The sequence below is a fragment of the Salmo salar genome, chromosome ssa04 (genome assembly GCF_905237065.1).
Source record: "Salmo salar chromosome ssa04, Ssal_v3.1, whole genome shotgun sequence".
Classification (NCBI taxonomy): Eukaryota; Metazoa; Chordata; class Actinopteri; order Salmoniformes; family Salmonidae; genus Salmo; species Salmo salar.
In genome coordinates, this window is record NC_059445.1 from 41,483,318 (window position 1) to 41,503,145 (window position 19,828).

Consider the following 19,828-nt stretch of genomic DNA (forward strand, 5'->3'; position numbering starts at 1 on the left):
CCGTCTTTGGTAGACGGTAAGTAAAGCAGCCTCATTCAATCCACTCCCTGCAGCCATGGTGCGGAAGTCGAGGGCATACTCGGCAGCTGAATTGCATCCTTGTTGAAGTTCTATGAGGAGGTCTCCTATAGGACGACTGAAGGGAGAATGATCGAATACCTCTTTGAAGAGGGTGTGGAAATGGGTCTCGGATCCGAGTTCTGTGCTGTTGGCAGTCCATATGGCAGTGGCCCAATCCAGGGCTTTGCCTGTGAGTAGAGACACAACAAAATCCACCCTGCTCTAGTCGGTGGCTAAGTTAATGGGGTTGTGCTCAATGTATTTGCTGCATTGCATCATAAATCCCTGACATTTCCCAGGTGAACCGTCATATTTTCCAGGCATGGATATGAATGAAGGAGGGCTATGGGTTACAGTACCTGGCATCGGAGGAGTAGGAATAGGCTGGCAGAGAAGATGGGAAATTTCCTCCATAAGCTCCTCTTCCTGGGTTAGGCGCCGCTGTAGCTCCGCTGAATCCAATCCATTATTGGGTGAGGTATTCTGAAATGAATACTCGGGGAGAAAAAGGTGTAGATTCATGCGCAGAGCGCGGCAGATGTTTATTAACAGGGTCACAGGCAGGCAATGGTCAAACACAGGTAGGCAGTCAAAAACAAACAATACCTCACAACTATACAAACAGAAAGATCTGATCTAAATAGGGAGCTGATGAGACCAGGTGAGAAATGAACACAGGTGAAATAAATGAACAAAAATGAAAGACAGGGCTACGTTCCAGAACACAAAGAAACAGTGCTACGTTCAAGAACACAAAGAAAAATATCACAAGGTAGACTAAGAAAAGAAAAGCAGAAACTTACACAAACTGGAAACCGCATATCCTGAGGCTGCATTTATTGTAGCTTTTATAAAGGAAATCTAAGGAAAATGCTACCGAAGTTCTATCACATCTCCTGTGCTATTCGCTCATCGAGAATTCTGGACCATTGCTTCTCCATCTTACAGGATGGCTAAAAGGCCCTTCACACCCTCCCTTTGGCAAATCAGATCATGCCTCCATTTTGCTCCTCCCCTCCTATTGGCAGAAACTTAAGCAGGATGTACCCGTGGTAAGCAATGTTCAACATTGATCTGACCAATCAGAATCTATGCTTCAAGATTGTTTTGATCACATGGACTGGGAAATACACTGACTAAGGGATAAAGTTCATCAGGAAGTGTAAAGAGGATGTTATTCCCACTGTGACGATTAGAACTTATCCAAACCAAAGACCGTGGATAGATGGCCACAAACTGAAAGTGCGAACTACCACGGCAAGGTGACTGGGAACATGGACTTGAACAAACAGACCAGCTATGCCCTCCGTAAGGCAATCAAAGAGGCAAAGCGACAGTACAGGGACAAAGTGGAATCACAATTTAACGGCTCAGACAGGAGATGTATTTGGCAGGGACTTCAGACAATCACATATTATAAAGGGAAATCCATCCACGTCGCGGACACTGACGCCTCGCTCCTGGACAAGTTAAACACCTTATTTGTCCACTTTGAGGAAAACACAGAGCTACCGATGTGGGCCACTGACGCTAACAAAGACTCTGAGCTCTCGTTTTCTGTGGCCAACTTGAGTAAGACATTTAAGAGTGTTAACGCTTGCAAGGCTGCCGGCCTCCCAAGCTGCGTCCTCAGAGCATGTGCAGACCGACTGGCTGGAGTGTTTACGGACATATTCAATCTCTCCTTATCCCAGTCTGTTGTCCCCACTTGCTTAAGATACCTGGACTGCCACCAGTCCTCCCTAGGTAACTGAACTAAATTACTATTGCCCTGCAGCACTCACTTCTGTCATCATGAAACGCTTTGAGAGGCTAGTTAAGGATAATATCACCTCCACCTTACCCGACACCCTAGACCCACTACAATTTGCATACCACCCCAACAGATCCATGGATGACACAATTGCCATCGCACTGCACACTGCCCTATCCCATCTGGACAAGAGGAATACCTATGTGAGAATGCTGTTTATCGACTACAGCTCAGCCTCCAACACCATAGTGCCCTGCAAGCTCATCACTAAGCTCAGGGCCCTGGGTCTGAACCCCGGCCTGTGCAACTGGGTCCTGGACTTCCTGACGGGCCGACCCCAGATGGTGAAGGTAGGTAACAACATCTCTGCTACATTGATCCTCAAAACGGGGGCCCCACAAGGTTGCTTGCTTAGTCCCCTCCTGTACTTCCTGTTCACACATGACTGCGTGGCCACGCATGTCTCCAACTCAATCAAGTTTGCTGACGACACAACAGTGTTAGGCCTAATTACCATCAACGAAGAGACAGTGTACAGGGAGGAGGTGAGAGCCCTGTCGGAGTGGTGCCAGGAAAATAACCTGTCCCTCAACATCAACAAAGGGAAGGAGCTGATCGTGGACTACAGCAGACAGAAGATAGAGCTTGCCCCCATCCACATCGATGGGGCCGCAGTGGAGAGGGTTAAAAGCTTCAAGTTCCTCGGTGTGCACATCACTGACAACCTGAAATGGTCCATCCACACAGAGCGTGTGGTGAAGAAGGCGCAACATAGTCACTGACACTGATCAATTTTAATAATGTTTATATACTGTTTTACCCACTTCATATGTATTCTAGTATATATTCTGTATTCTAGTCAAGGATCATCCTATATAACTACTGCTGTACACACCTTTTCTATATGTATACTGTCCATACTGTCTATACACACCATTATATATATACACACCATTATATATATATATATATGCATATATATACTACCGTTCAGTGGTTTAGGGTCACTTATAAATGTCCTTGTTTTTGAGAGAAAAGCAATTTTTTTGTCAATTACAGTGAGGGAAAAAAGTATTTGATCCCCTGCTGATTTTGTACGTTTGCCCACTGACAAAGAAATTATCAGTCTATAATTTTAATGGTAGGTTTATTTGAACAGTGAGAGACAGAATAACAACAAAAAAATCCAGAAAAACGCATGTCAAAAATGTTATAAATTGATTTGCATATTAATGAGGGAAATAAGTATTTGACCCCCTCTCAATCAGAAAGATTTCTGGATCCCAGGTGTCTTTTATACAGGTAACGAGCTGAGATTAGGAGCGCACTCTTAAAGGGAGTGCTCCTAATCTCAGTTTGTTACCTGTATAAAAGACACCTGTCCACAGAAGCAATCAATCAATCAGATTCCAAACTCTCCACCATGGCCAAGACCAAAGAGCTCTCCAAGGATGTCAGGGACAAGATAGTAGACCTACACAAGGCTGGAATGAGCTACAAGACCATCGCCAAGCAGCTAGGTGAGAAGGTGACAACAGTTGGTGCGATTATTCGCAAATGGAAGAAAAACAAAATAACTGTCAATCTCCCTCGGCCTGGGGCTCCATGCAAGATCTCACCTCGTGGAGTTGCAATGATCATGAGAACGGTGAGGAATCAGCCCAGAACTACACGGGAGGATCTTGTCAATGATCTCAAGGTAGCTGGGACCATAGTCACCAAGAAAACAATTGGTTACACACTACGCCGTGAAGGACTGAAATCCTGCAGCGCCCGCAAGGTCCCCCTGCTCAAGAAAGCACATATACATGCCCGTCTGAAGTTTGCCAATGAACATCTGAATGATTCAGAGGACAACTGGGTGAAAGTGTTGTGGTCAGATGAGACCAAAATGGAGCTCTTTGGCATCAACTCAACTCGCCGTGTTTGGAGGAGGAGGAATGCTGCCTATGACCCCAAGAACACCATCCCCACTGTCAAACATGGAAGTGGAAACATTATGCTTTGGGGGTGTTTTTCTGCTAAGGGGACAGGACAACTTCACTGCATCAAAGGGACGATGGACGGGGCCATGTACCGTCAAATCTTGGGTGAGAACCTCCTTCCCTCAGCCAGGGCATTGAAAATGGGTCGTGGATGGGTATTCCAGCATGACAATGACCCAAAACACACGACCAAGGCAACAAAGGTGTGGCTCAAGAAGAAGCACATTAAGGTCCTGGAGTGGCCTAGCCAGTCTCCAGACCTTAATCCCATAGAAAATCTGTGGAGGGAGCTGAAGGTTTGAGTAGCCAAATGTCAGCCTCGAAAACCTTAATGACTTGGAGAAGATCTGCAAAGAGGAGTGGGACAAAATCCCTCCTGAGATGTGTGCAAACCTGGTGGCCAACTAAAAGAAACGTCTGACCTCTGTGATTGCCAACAAAGGTTTTGCCACCAAGTACTAAGTCATGTTTTGCAGAGGGGTCAAATACTTATTTTCCTCATTTAAAATGCAAATTAATTTATAACATTTTTGACATGCGTTTTTTCTGGATTTTTTTGTTGTTATTCTGTCTCTCACTGTTCAAATAAACCTACCATTAAAATTATAGACTGATAATTTCTTTTGTCAGTGGGAAAACGTACAAAATCAGCAGGGGATCAAATACTTTTTTCCCTCACTGTATACAAATATCAGATTGATCAGAAATACAGTATAGACATTGTTAATGTTGTAAATGACTATTGTAGCTGGAAATAGCAGATTTTTAATGGAACATCTACTAGGCGTACAGAAGCCCATTATCAGCAACCATCACTCCTTTGTTTCAATGGCACGTTGTGTTAGCTAATCCAAGTTTGTCATTTTAAAAGGCTAATTGATCATTACAAAACCCTTTTGCAATTATGTTAGCACAGCTGAAAATTGTTGTTCTAATTAAAGAAGCAATATAACAGGCCTTCTTTACACTAGTTGAGTATCTGGAGCATCAGCATTTGTCGGTTCGATTACAGGCTCACAATGGCCAGAAACAAAAAGCTTTCTTCTGAAACTCGTCAGTTTATTCTTGCTCTGAGAAATTAAGGCTATTCCATGTGAAGAATTGGCAAAAAAACTGAAGATCTCGTACAACGCTGTATACTACTCCCTTCACAGATCAGCGCAAACTGGCTCTAACCAGAGTAGAAGGAGGAGTGGGAGGCCCCGGTCCACAACAGAGCAAGAGGACAAGTACATTAGAGTGTATAGTTTGAGAAACAGACGCCTCACAAGTCCTCAACTGGCAACTTCATTAAATAGTACCCGCAAAACACCAGTGTCAATGTCAACAGTTTAATGAAGCTGCCAGTTGAGGACTTGTGAGGCATCTGTTTCTGAAACTAGACACTCTAATGTACTCTCACGTCACCCCGCTCCTCCGCACACTCCACTGGCTTCCAGTTGAAGCTCGCATCTGCTACAAGACCATGGTGCTTGCCTACGGAGCTGTGAGGGGAACGGCACCTCCGTACCTTCAGGCTCTGATCAGTCCCTACACCCAAACAAGGGCACTGCGTTAAACCACCTCTGGCCTGCTCGCCTCCCTACCTCTGCGGAAGCACAGTTCCCGCTCAGCCCAGTCAAAACTGTTCGCTGCTCTGGCACCCCAATGGTGGAACAAGCTCCCTCATGACGCTAGGACAGCGGAGTCAATCACCACCTTCCGGAGACACCTGAAACCCCACCTCTTTAAGGAATACCTCGGATAGGATTAAGTAATCCTTCTAACCCTCCCCCCCCTACCCTCCCCCCCCAAAAAAAATATATAGATGTACTATTGTAAAGTGGTTGTTCCACTGGATATCATAAGGTGAATGCACCAATTTGTAAGTCGCTCTGGATAAGAGCGTCTGCTAAATGACGTAAATGTAAATGTAAATGTACTTGTCCTCTTGCTCAGTTGTGCATTGGGGCCTCCCACTCCTCTTTCTATTCTGGTTAGAGCCAGTTTGCGCTGATCTATAAAGGGAGTAGTACACAGCGTTGTACGAGATCTTCAGTTTCTTGGCAATTTCTCGCATGTATAGCCTTCATTTCTCAGAACAAGAATAGACTGCGAGTTTCAGAAGAAAGTTATTTGTTGGTAGTATATATATATATATATATATATATATATATATATATATATATATATATATATATATGTGTGTGTGTGTGTGTGTGTGTGTGTGTGTGTGTGTGTGTGTGTGTGTGTGTGTGTGTGTGTATATATATTGTTTATTTATATCCAGACTTTTATTTTGGGGATTTGTGTGTATTGTTTTGTATTGTTAGGTATTACTGCACTGTTGGAGCTAGGAACATAAGCATTTTGCTACACCTGTGATAACATCTGCAAAATATGTGTATGCGACCAATACATTTTCATTTGATTTGATTGATTTAGTAGCCCCACAGCTCTCAGTTCGTGGTCTGTGAGCAGACAAGGGTTTGATACAAATCCCATATAGCTAGGTCTGTTCTATCAATCAACACGCACTACGAAAGTTGGGGTGGCTATATTGAAATGAGACCCCTGAAAGCTGTATTCTTTCAACACCATAGCCAATTGTATAGGCAACCTACCAAGTAGGTTCACAGTGTGCTAAGAACACTGAATAATGTGTAGGGTCTTTAGATAACCAAAGAATACCCCACTCCTCCAAGAGGTACCGTAGGACTGTAATCGCTCACTCACTCACTCACTCACTCACTCACTCACTCACTCACTCACTCACTCACTCACTCACTCACTCACTCACTCACTCACTCACTCACTCACTCACTCACTCACTCACTCACTCACTCACTCACTCACTCACTCACTCACTCACTCACTCACTCACTCTCATGCACGCACGAGGGAAGATGCCTCTATCAGGATGGATGCTAGTGGGATGTTGGTCAGAGGACAAAGCCTTCATGTGAATTCTGTCTATTTATGGAAATGCAGGGTTTTATTTTTATTTTATTTCACCTTTATTTAACGGTAGGCCAGTTGAGAACAAGTTCTCATTTACAACTGCGACCTGGCCAAGATAAAGCAAAGCAGTGCGACAAAAACAACAACACAGAGTTACACATAAACAAACGTACAGTCAATAGAAAAATCTATGTACAGTGTGTGCAAATGTAGAAGAGTAGGGAGGTAAGGCAATAAATAGGCCATAGAGGCGAAATAATAACAATTTAGCATTAACACTGGAGTGATAGACCTGCAGATGATGATGTGCAAGTAGAGATACTGGGGTGCAAAAGAGCAAGAGGATAAGTAATAATATGGGGATGAGGTAGTTTGGTGTGCTATTTACAGATTGGCTATGTACAGGTACAGTGATTGGCAAGCTGCTCTCACAGCTGATGTTTAATGTTAGAGAGGGAGATATAAGACTCCAGCTTCAGTGATTTTTGCAATTCATTCCAGTCATTGGCAGCAGAGAACTGGAAGGAAGGCGGCCAAAGTAAGTGTTGGCTTTGGGGATGACCAGTGAAATATACCTGCTGGAGCATGTGCTACGGGTGGGTGTTGCTATGGTGACCAGTGAGCTGAGATAAGGTGGGAATTTACCTAGCAAAGACTTATAGATGACCTGGAGCCAGTGGGTTTGGCAACGAATATGTAGCGAGGGCCAGCCAACGAGAGCATACAGGTCGCAGTGGTGGGTAGTATATGGGGCTTTGGTGACAAAATGGATGGCACTGTGATAGACTACATCCAGTTTGCTGAGTAGAGTGTTGGAGGCTATTTTGTAAATGACATCGCTGAAGTCAAGGATCGGCAGGATAGTCAGTTTTACGAGGGTATGTTTGGCAACATGAGTGAAGGAGGCTTTGTTGCAAAATAGGGAGCCGATTCTAGATTTAATTTTGGATTGGAGATGCTTAATGTGAGTCTGGAAGGAGAGTTTAGTCTAACCAGACACCTAGGTATTTGTAGTTGTCCACGTATTCTAAGTCAGAGCTGTCCAGTGTAGTGATGCTAGTCGGGCGGCGTGTGCGGGCAGCAATCGGCTAGCCAGGAGATGGGCCTAGCTCAAGGCTAGCTCCAGGCTAACTGGTGCTTGCTTCGGGACAGAGACGTTAGCCAGGAGTAGCCACTCGGATAGCAGCTAGCTAGCTGCGATGATCTGGTGTAAGGGTTCTTCCAGCTCTTACTAAATGAATCTCCTCTCTGTGAATACCTACTTCCTAAACAGCTGTGTGTTTGTGTGAATACCAGTATGACGAGTGTACAGTATTACCCATGGAAAGAGATCACTTTAACACAACTGACCCAGAAGAAATGGCAGGAATGATTTTCCTGTTATTTTTTTGTGAACAATTTGAGCGGTCATTGAGTATAGACACAATAGTTCTATGCCTTTTTAGTTCATTTTGCATCAGATGAGCAAGTGGAACACTTCTAGTTGGTCAGCTGGTTAGGGTTATCGCTAAGATGAATACTCCACTTGCTTTGTAGTGAATGACCTTGGGTTCACTGGGATCTCAGAGTAAAAAAAATTACACACACACACACACACACAAACACACACACACACCACATCCCACCTGCCACCTGTTCTGAGCTGCAGTTGAACTGTGGCTCATTGTGAATCTAATGGAGGTCTAGCGGCTGTATGCAAAGCAGGCCCAGTATCCCAGCAGCACCTAGAGGAGGGGGGACTCAGGAAGGAACTCTGGGAGGAGGTGGAGCTTCTAGAGAGAAAGACTGATATATCAGTCAGAGGAACAGAAAGACAGATTATACAGAATCAGAATCACATAGAGTCAATTATCTTTTACATTTCTAAGGGAATTGAATGAAAGAAGTTTAAATCTAAGAGCTTTCTTGTTCATGTACATTTCCCTCTGACATGATTATCTATACATTATGGACATGAGTTAGCATTTACTGTACAAAAATACAACTATAGCCTATAGTTTGTACCCAGTGGATCAGTGTGGACCTCAGAGAGTTTTGGAGCTCTCTACCCTGAGACTGGTCCCTCTATTGGCCGTGGCTCCATCAAAGAGAGCTGTTGTTGTCAGCTGAACCCAGGACTGTTTTCTCTCTGTCTGTTCAAGTGAAGTGGATGATAAAATAATCTTTTCATTCCTTCAATTACTTCTGCAGAACAAATGTTTCCGTGGTGACCTTGACAGGGAAATCACGCGAGAGGTGAGGGTTTGGGCTTTAAAGAGATGACATCTGCTGTGGTTTGGCCTGTGTGTGGTGGTCTGCTCTCCGCTGTGATCAGGGTCTGTGCTGTGCGCCCTCCCCTGTGCTGTGAGGAGAGAGCGTATGGAGAAAAAGGCTGTTGTTTTGACACGTCATTTTATAGGCTTTGAAGTAACGTGTGTCCAAATACAAATGTACAAAATTACAATAGGGATTTATTGTCGTCCAACATTTTCAGAACTACGTAAAGCAATCCGAAATACTCCAATCCTGCAGAAACATTCTGCACAGCTTGTCATCCTAGTCTCAAGAGGTGATGATTGGTTATCCTAACAGCTCCCCCCTGTAACAGAGCAGAACTGGATATGCCTCTTCAACGTCCACAACAGACCCATTCCCCAGTTGGTCTGTCCCCCCCTCCCCTCCACCAGCCCTAATGCTACATAGAGCCATGAGCCTGAGCCAGATCTAGAGGCTGAGCCTGCCTATCCTGCTCAGTGAGGCTCAACTTAGGCAGGCTCCTACAGCCAGCCCTCCCCCATCCTCATCCACATCACCGGGCCAGCTCTAAATCACAGTCCTTCTACAGCTCCTCCTGCTTTAGCCAGGGAAATTCAGCATTAATGTTTGATCAGAGCCAAAGAGCAGGGAAGATAACAGCTCTTCATGGATGTAGTGATAGTTGAATAGGAAACATCCCCAGTAATATCTCAGATAATGGTGGGCCATGTACTGTATAGGCAGTAGGAAGTTGTGTGTGTGTGTGCTGGCTCCCTGTGGCTTTTTTGACACGTGTACAGTCCTGTTTCTGTCAAGACGGCATATTCTAATGTGGCAACCGTAATGCAAGCCCCGCCGAGCAAGAAGAGGAAGGGCAATTTAAGGCACGTTAGCCTCATGTCCCCGTTGCTACTTTTCTGCCTTTTTTTCACAGCTTGTGGTCTTAAATTGGCATCACGGTATCATTTTGATGATGCTGCATATCCACAGATGAATAATCCAACAGAATACATTTTTTTTTTAAATTAAGTATTGCGCTATTTATTGATGAATCACAGAGAGAAGTGATTCATCAATAAAGAGAGAGCGATTCTGTTTTCCCTCCTGGGCAGTTGACATATTTAAGCATTACAAAAACCTCTTGTTATCTAACCCTACCGTCGTGTACATAGGAAAAAAGAGTTGTTTGTTGCTTGCTGGTGCTGTTGTTTTTTTAATGTTGGATGGGATCAGAGATGGAGAAACAGGAGATGCTCCTTTAGGGGCAGTGCACTCATACAGTAAAAAGTACACTAACTGCCTCCCTGCCTGTCAGCCTGCTGACATTGCCCAATAAATAGGTCAGTGAAGGATAAGGAATGTATGGGCGCCTGTGATATGTCCATCTTTAGCGTTCCCTGTGGACACTGACCACTCAGCAGTACTAAAGCATCCATTAGTCATGTGACTAGCCAGAGGGCCACACCCATGGGGGAGGGAAAGGAAGGGAACTTCCTGCAGTCAACCTGCTGATGACATCATACGTGTACAGCAGAGATATAGTTAACTAACAGTGCAAATCCTTTTACTTTCTATGTACTTATCCTTTCACTTCTAGTGCATTGATTCTAGCTCCCAGTGCTTACAGTATAGTGTATTGTGCGTTCCCTGATGAATAGATAGAGTACTCATTGAGTGTGCTTTATATTACAGACCACAATGCCTGCGGGCGTTAACACAAATCATCATGTTCATGAATATGCCCCGTGGCCTACACGCAGATGATGTTGTCCTTGTAGAGGACCATGAGTCAGAGGTGCCATCGATGAAGCCCTGTGCTGTGGCCCTGTGGTCCTGTCTGTCTGTGGAGGAATAGTGGGATGCGTTCGCAAGTGTTGTTTTAATGACCTGCGAGCGGAAGGCTTTGAACTTCCTTTCACTTTGATTGGCTGACCAGATAGGGACCTGATTTGGTCTGTGTTATTACAGTAATGGTCACATAAGGCCTGCGTCAGGGCTCTGGATATGAACTGCAGTACAACACTTCTCTATTATAGTGACCTAATGAAAAGCACAACTGTTTTACCACAAGGTAGTGTAGACGGTCTCTCAACATGGTGCCTGTTGTTACGTAACAAGGGCCATGACTGATGACATCATGCTAACCACAGGATTGATATCTTTCTCAGAGGTTGGCTATTGAGTCTAGCATGGAATATTTAATGCTTAACTGGACAGAGATACAGGCCCTAAGTTCCTCCAGGAACGAAGAGGATAATGTAAATAAGTTAGGTTAGAGACATTGGAAATCAGTTGATCTTTTCTGATCAAAGATACCGGCTAGCGTTAGCCGCTTGTGATCAATCTAACAGCGTTTCTTGGGGGGGACAAACTGTTCAATTAGCTTCAAAGCTTAATTTCAGTATTTCAGCTATACTCTAAGCTGTTCCCAGATAGTGTGCAGGGTAACCATACTGCAGGGCGGGAGACAGACAGTCCTCTATTCTGTAAAAGTGAAACTAACGACCTCTCACTCCTCGTGGGGAGAGTAACACAATCTAACAGAAGCCCTCATGTGCATTCAGGTATATCCAGAAAAACTGCTTCAGATGTGGAATATACTGTTGCGTGACTCACCACACCCAAACAAGTGTAGGAACTAGCTTTGTGTTGACTGTTTCAGTCCCACCCACATTAAAAAAGACTATTGTTTACTAAATAACAAACTATAGTATATACTATAGTATTCACTGCAGTGTTTTTACATTACTGTAGTATTTACTATAGTGTTTTTGTTTTACTATCTTTGACATAGAACTGGGGCTTCCTCCTTGAGGAAACCAACTGGACATACGTATACTAAAAGAGGACATTTTCCATAACCTGTGGGCATCACAATATATGGTCTATACTTGGCATGTAGGTTTCTCACTCATGGGGGGCACAAATTGGGTTATGGGGGAGAGAAATGGGTGGGGTATATGCAAATTAAATATTAGCATATCGACACAGTCTGTACTATAGTATTCTACAGTATACTACGCTGAGTACTACATTATCGAGGGTTACTACAGTGTGTAGTATAGTATGTTGCAGTTTACTACTGAATTCTACAGTAAGTTCTACACATGATCGAGGGATACTACATTGTGTAGTATAGTATTCTACAGTATACTACAATTTACTACAGGTTACTACATAATTCCACAGTAAGTACTACACATGATCGAGGGATACTACAGTGTGCAGTATAGTATACTACAATATACTACAATTTACAAAAGTTTTCTACAGAATTCTATAGTAAGTAATGCACATGATCGAGGGATACTATAGTGTGTAGTATACTACAGTTTACTACAGAATTCTATAGTAAATACTGTAGTATTCTATAGTAAACTGTAGTATTTTTTCATGTGGGCAGGGACACAGCTACTTTAGTGTCTTTTCTCTGAAAACACACCCTCTCTTTCATTCACTTACACACACATATACTGTACATACACACACTGCAGCACTTATCTGCTTTATGAGGTGGAGTCAGCCCATCTCCCCACACTGTGAGTGAACCACCTCTGTCTACCTTTCTGACAGACATAAATCAGCGGTTTCTCATGGGAATGATCTGATTTAAATCTAACAAACTGTTTTCCCATGCTGAGGCTTGATGATGTAACAAACTCTCCACAAACATTTAAATAAAGGCTTCTAATCCACAAACACTCAAGCGCTCATGTACGCACACTACAGTAGGGATGGGCGCGGTTAATTGAATATCCGGATATACGAACCCATTTTAGTGTTCAAATACTTGGGGGTGGCAGGTAGCCTAGTGTTTAGGGCATTAGACTAGTAACTGCAAGGTTGCTAGATCAAATCCCTGAGCTGACAAGGTAAAAATCTGTTGTTTTGCCTCTGAACAAGGCAGGGGCAGTTTACCCGCTGTTCCTAAATCGTCATCAGGACTATTTTAAGAACGCAAAACACTCACCTGTCACGTCCTGACCAGCAGATGGAGCTGTTGTAGTAGTTTGGGGGTCAGGACGTGGCAGTCTTGCGTGTGTGTTTGATTGTTCTGTGTGTCTTGTGACTCCTGATCAGGAACAGCTGGGGATCGTTGTTCCTGATTGGGAGTCATATATGTAGGAGTATGTTTGTCACTGGGGTTGTGGGTGGTTGTTTTTGCACTGCGTTTATAGCCTGCAGAACTGTCACATGTTTGTGTTATTAAGTGGATGCTTTACTCCTTAATTTTAATTAAAGATGAGTATTCACATACCTGCTGCGCCTTGGTCCATTTATGAAGACAGCTGTTACAGAACCACCCACCAAAGGACCAAGCAGCAGAAGAGGAGGAAGCCACAGGAGAGTAAAATGGACGAATGGACTTGGGAACAGATCCTGGACGGAGAGGGACCATGGACTCAGGCTGGGGATTATTGCCTCCCGCAGTGGGAGATTGAAGCGGCGAGAGCGGAGAGGCGCTATTACGAAGAGAGAGAGCGCAACGAGCGTGAGAGGCACCCCCAAGAAATTGTTTTGGGGGGGCACACGGGTAGCTTGGCCAGGCCAGGGAAGAGCCGTAAGCCAGCTACCCGTGACTACAGGGAGGTGCATATGAGGTGGAGGGTGCCATGTTACGCTGAGGTACGCACCATCTCGCCTATACGGACGCACAGCCCAGTTCGCCCAGTACCAGCGCCCCGCAGGTGCCAGGGCAAGGTGAGCATCGAGCCGGAAGGGGTGATGCCAACCCTGCAATCAAGACCGCCAGCGCGCCCTTTCGGTCCGGTGTTTCCCGCTAGACGCACTAGCATGGAGGTGCGTGTCTCCAGGCTGGCACGTCCAATACCAGCCCCACGCATCAGGAGTCTAGTGTGTCAGCCCAGCCTCGCCAGTCAACAGTCACCAGAGCTGCCCGCCAGTCACCAGAGCTGCCCGCCAGTCACCAGAGCTGCCCGCCAGTCACCAGAGCTGCCCGCCAGTCACCAGAGCTGCCCGCCAGTCAACAGTCACCAGACTGCCCTGAACTGCCCGAGTGGCCCTCCTGCCCTCCGGTCCAGCCCGAGTGGCCCTCCTGCCCTCCAGTCCAGCCCGAGTGGCCCGTCTGCCCGGCGCAGCTATCGGCGCCATCAAAGTGGGCGACGCCGAAGGTGGAGCGAGGTCCACGGCCTGCACCTGAGCCACCTCCAGGATAGGTGGGTTGGGGAGGGAGGGTGTAGCACAGTGCCGTCGGTGACGGCAGCCACCCTCCCTTCCCTCCCTTATTGTTTAAGGGTTAGTGTTTATGGGTTTTGTTGGGGATTTTGTTTGTTGGTGTTTTTTTTGTGGTTAGGTGCATTCCGGGGTCTGCACCTTGAGGGGGGGGGTACTGTCACGTCCTGACCAGCAGATGGAGCTGTTGTAGTAGTTTGGGGGTCAGGACGTGGCAGTCTTGTGTGTGTGTGTGTTTGATTGTTCTGTGTGTCTCGTGACTCCTGATCAGGAACAGCTGGGGATCGTTGTTCCTGATTGGGAGTCATATATGTAGGAGTATGTTTGTCACTGGGGTTGTGGGTGGTTGTTTTGCACAGCCTGCAGAACTGTCACTGTTGTCACCTTTTTGTGTTATTAAGTGGATGCTTTACTCCTTAATTTTAATTAAAGATGAGTATTCACATACCTGCTGCGCCTTGGTCCATTTATGAAGACAGCCGTTACATCACCAGAAAAACTTGTTACAGAATCAGTTCCATCATGGTGAAAATATTACTTCTCTTTCACTGTTGCTGTTAGCCAAACCACTGGAGAAAGGCAGCATGTCCTCTGTTTACCTCTGCCATTCATCGAGAGTCAATAGCAATTACTATCCGGATAACTTAAAAGATAATGATATTAGTCGAATAATCAAATTTAAAATCTGCATCCCTACCGCACACGCACACACACACACACACACTTCAGATGGGGAAACCTGGAACAAGATGGCGCCAACGATGGTCGCCCTGTTGCTAGCTCCCAACCAACGCTGCAGGCTTTTGTTTATTTTAGTGTTATTTTTTACTTTAATTGATCAGAAAGTTTCCAGTTATGTTCTATGACTGACAAGAACTTCTGGACATCAGATCGGAGAACTCACCACAAGTTTGAATTTCCGGAGCTGGATCTTTTGTCTGGATTACCCGAAGCAGTTCCTTTCTTCACTGGAGCCCTTTTTCCAAAAAGATGCAGCCGGAGAAGGGTAAGGGGAGCTGTAGTACTAGTCCAATTTAAGTTAAAAGGGTAAACCCTCCTCCGCTTCCTAGTATATTACTTGCTAATGTGCAGTCTCTGGAAAATAAACTTTGCAAGCTCAGAGTGCAGATTACCTACCAGATAAATACAAGAGACTAACGTAAACTGCCTCACATAGACTTGGATTTTGGGGGAGGTGCCTTGATCAGGCTATACAGCCATCAGGGTTTTCCAGACATCGCACGGACTAGGAAAAATTACTTTGCGGAAAAAACGAAGGCGGAGGAGTATGTTAAATTCAACAACTCATAGTGCGATTGTAGGAATGTACAAAACCCTTAAGAGTTTCTGTTCCCCTGACCTGGAATACCTCACGATCAAATGCCAATCCCATTATCTCATGAGAAAAGGCACCTGTGGTAAGGTTTGTACAACGCTGGTCTGACCAATCGGAATCCATGCTACAAGACTGTTTTGTTCATGTGGACAGGGATATGTTCCGGGCCGCCTCTGGGAATAACATCAACGAATACACTGACTCTGTCTCTGGGTTCATCAGAAAGTGCATAGAAGATATTGTTCCTATAATGACAATTAGAATATATCCAAACCAAAATCCGTGGATAGGTAGCAGCATTTGCACAAAACTGAAAGCGAGAATCAACGCATTTAACCACGGCAAGGTGACTGGAAACATGGACGGAGTACAAACAGACCACCTATGACCTCCGCAAGACAATCAAAGAGGCAAAAAGACAGTACAGGGAAAATGTGGAGTCGCAATTCAATGGCTGAGACACGAGACATATGTGGCAGGGACTTCAGAGTGTCATGGATTATAAAGGGAAAAACAGCACACCTTTTTCACCCGCTTAGAGGAAAACAACACAGAGCCGCCGACGTGGACCCCCGCTGCTCAAGAGGACTGCGGGCTCCCGATCTCTGTAGCTTACGTGAGTAGGACCTTCAAGTGTGTTAACCCTCGCAAGGCTGCTGGCCCAGACGGCATACCAAGCCACGCTCTCAGAGCTTGCGCAGACCAGCTGGCTGGAATGTTTACGGAAATGTTCAACCTCTCACTATCCCAGTCAGTCATTCCCACTTGCTTCAAGATGGCCACCATTGTTCCTATACCCAAGCAAGCTAAGGTAACTGAACTAAATGACTATCGCCCAGTAGCATTCACTTCTGTCATCATGAAGTGCTTTGAAAGGCTAATCAAGGACCATATCATCTCCACCTCCATTGAACCACTACAATTTGCATACCGCTCCAACAGATCCACGGACAACGCAATCGCCATTGCACTGCACACCGCCCTATCCCACCTGGATAAGAGGAATACCTTTGTGACAATCCTGTTGATAAACTATAGCTCAGCTTTTAACACCGTAGTGTTCTCTAAACTTGTCACTAAGCTTAGGGCCTTGGGTCTGAACTCCTCCCTGTGTAATTGGGTCCTAGATTTCCACGACTGCGTTGCCAAGCACGACTCCAACTCATCAAGTTTGCTAACGACACGTCAGTGTTAGGACTGATTAGCAACAACAATGAGACAGCCTACAGGGAGGAGGTCAGAGCCCTGGTGGATTGGTGCCAGGAAAATAACCTCTCCCTCAACATCAACAAAACAAAGGAGCTGACCGTGGACTTCAGGAGACAGAAGAGGAAGCATGCTCCCATCCTCATTGACGGGCCACAGTGGATAGGGTCAAAAGCTTCAAAGTTCCTCGGTGTGCGTATCACTGAGGACCTGGAATGGTCTCACCACACCGACACCGTGGTGAAGACAACAGCGCCCCTACAACTTCAGTCAGCTGAAGAAATTTGGCATGACCACTAAGACCTTCACGAGCTTCTACAGATTCTGTCGGGCTGCATCACTGCCTGATATGGCAACTGCACCGTCCTCAACCGCATGGCTCTGTGCGGTCAGCCCAACGTATCATCGGGGGCACGATGCCTGCCCTCCAGGACATTTACAGCACTCTGTGTCAAAGGAAGGCCCAAAAGATAATTAAGGACCTGAGCCACAGACGGTTTACTCCGCTACCGTCTGACAGACGGAGTCAGTACAGATGCATCAGTGCCAAGGCCGAGAGACAAAAAAACTGCTTCTATTACCAGGCCATCAGACTATTGAACAGCTTCTATTACCAGGCCATCAGACTGTTGAACAGCTTCTATTACCAGGCCATCAGACTGTTGAACAGCCATCACTAGCCGTCTACCAGGTGATACACACTCACTCACACAAAACACACACAAGCTATCACACACACCTCATACTCACAAACACACCCACATACACACTCACCCACTCACACACAGCAAACACTGCTGTCCCATGTCATAGAGACATTGAACCACTGGACACTTCCCGTTTCACAATGTTTCACAAAAACTGAATTCCTGCAACGCTTGTGATTGTTTTCACATTTCATTTATGCCCTTTCTTGCACTATGATTTTTTGGGCACCATGATGTTCTGATAAACATGTTTTTTTGCATTCAAGCCTCAGTTTTGGATTTATTCATTTTTCGACAGTGTGCAGGTCTCCATCTCTTTTCAATATTGTATTCCCGACATAGCTCTTTCTAATATTTCTACTACTGTACTTTGTATTTAGTTACACTGTTTTTACACACAGCATGTACTGGATTTTTGATATAGCTCACTCTAATATATCTACTAATGTACATATAATTCTTAGTATATCTGGTGTGAATTCATCCTCTGTATGTGCGTATAGATTGCATTTTGATTAATGTTACAGTGCTATCTGGTTTGTTAATTGGATTCGTCCCGACGTTCATTCTTCATTTCTTGTTGTACTTTTTAGTATTTTTTTTTTTTAACATTAAAATGATTTGTGAACTTGTTTGACGTTTTACTGTATTTTTAGGCGACAGTAACATAAGCATTTCGCCACACCAGCTATAACATCTGCTAAACTGTATACGCGACCAATAATCTTCGATTTGATTTGACACACAGACAGACATTTGCAAGTGGCCCGGGAGTGAATCCTGTGCTGCCTGGTGGCCTTTGTTCACTAATGTAGGTCTCCAGTCTAAGAGGCTGTGTGGCCCTGAGACTGTTTGACTGTAAATCACATGATGGGCCTCAGGGCGAGGCTGTGAAAAGAGCCTAAGATGGAGGATGGAAGGATTGAGGATGAGGGAGGGGATGAGTGATATGAACATGTAGCCCAGCTCTCACTCTCCATATCCCGGTTGCGATTTCACAGTCGAACAAAGTCATTGGACATCATTAGCACCATTCCAGCGCCAAACAGCTCATTAGCTCGCGTCCTTCTAACAGCCTGAGAAAAATGTGCTGTCACTTGAAGGCTGCGCTTCATTGACTTTCTCTTGTTTACATTGGGAGAGGGAATTACCCTAATTTAACTGAATCTGTAGCGGTTTCCCTCATCTCAAACTGTAGTCAACAGGGTTCAGGTTGACAATGAGTATACTGTCTTGAGCCTAACCTTAACTTGCACAGATGAATCCCCCATAGATTCTTCCAGATGGCTATCCCATCTTTATCCGGGAGCCCTCTCCACATTACCTAAATAGGCCAATGTTCCTGATGTAGTTGTAATCCCTAACTAGGGGCCTGTTCTACGGCAAGCTGCAGCTCTGTCTCACTGTCCTGTATGCTGCTGCCATTCCTAGAGGGCCTACTGTTTACTATGCAGAGCATGCTCCTGTCACTCTCATTATATTACCCTGGTCCTGATGCTCCAGGAGAGGGCTTCAAAAGCCCACAGCTGCAATAACAATGTAAGAGAGCAGCAGAGGAAAATAAGAAACTCAGTTGGAACCTCTGTTTCATATTATATTACTGCCCTAACCTTAGCTCCTACTCTAGGCCCTACCCTTACTGGGTCCCTACCCTTACTGGGCCCTACCCTTGCTGCAGCTGAGCAGCCATGCCCTATAACACACATTCTAAATCGCTGGCCCAAACGTCCGCCTCACATATTCACATTTAGGTACAGAGACGTCTGAGAGGATGTTGTGTGAAGTTGTGTGAAGTGTTACAGGCACAGCAATGTAATGGAACACAATGTGACATACACTGCAAAAGGTGAGATATGTTTCTGAAACGTTTCGTTGTGGGCCTACATAAACATTGATCGATTTGAATGTGAAGTGTGTTTTAATAACTGGGAGCGTCTGTTTGTACTGAGGCTTGGTTGAATCTCCGATTATCAGGTTACACATGGAAAATACTGTATAGGCTACAACTGCAGTAGTACAGTAGTCCAGGATTTTACATCAGGGATGTAACGGTTTGACTATGCTGAGGACTAAATAGTCTGTTTACAGATGCTTCCTAATGAAGTCAGATGTGTACGAGTGGATTTATCTCCCCCTAGATGAATGTAAGTCGATGGGCTGCAGTCTCCATACTACACACTTTCTTGTCAGTTTCTCTCCATCATCTCAGCAGACGATGATCTCAGCAAAGATCTGTAATCTACTTGGAGCTTCTGTTGAATGTATTAATTTAGATTTAAACATGGTTTTATAGCTAGATGTTTTCCAGTCTGTGAGTCTTGTGATTGGATTGTTTTTTCCTCCGGCACACGGCAGATCTAAAACATTAGTAGTTCGTGAACACAGAGGCCTTCCTTCAAGAAAAGGATTAGGA

General features: G+C 45.0%; 1 protein-coding gene across 1 annotated transcript in view; it reads left to right on the forward strand.

Annotated features, from left to right (window-relative positions):
* The window catches only part of LOC106603108 (serine/threonine-protein kinase PAK 3), a 60,358-nt gene that overhangs the window by 13,089 nt on the left and 27,441 nt on the right, over positions 1–19,828 (forward strand). The gene's annotated exons all lie outside the window — the stretch shown is intronic.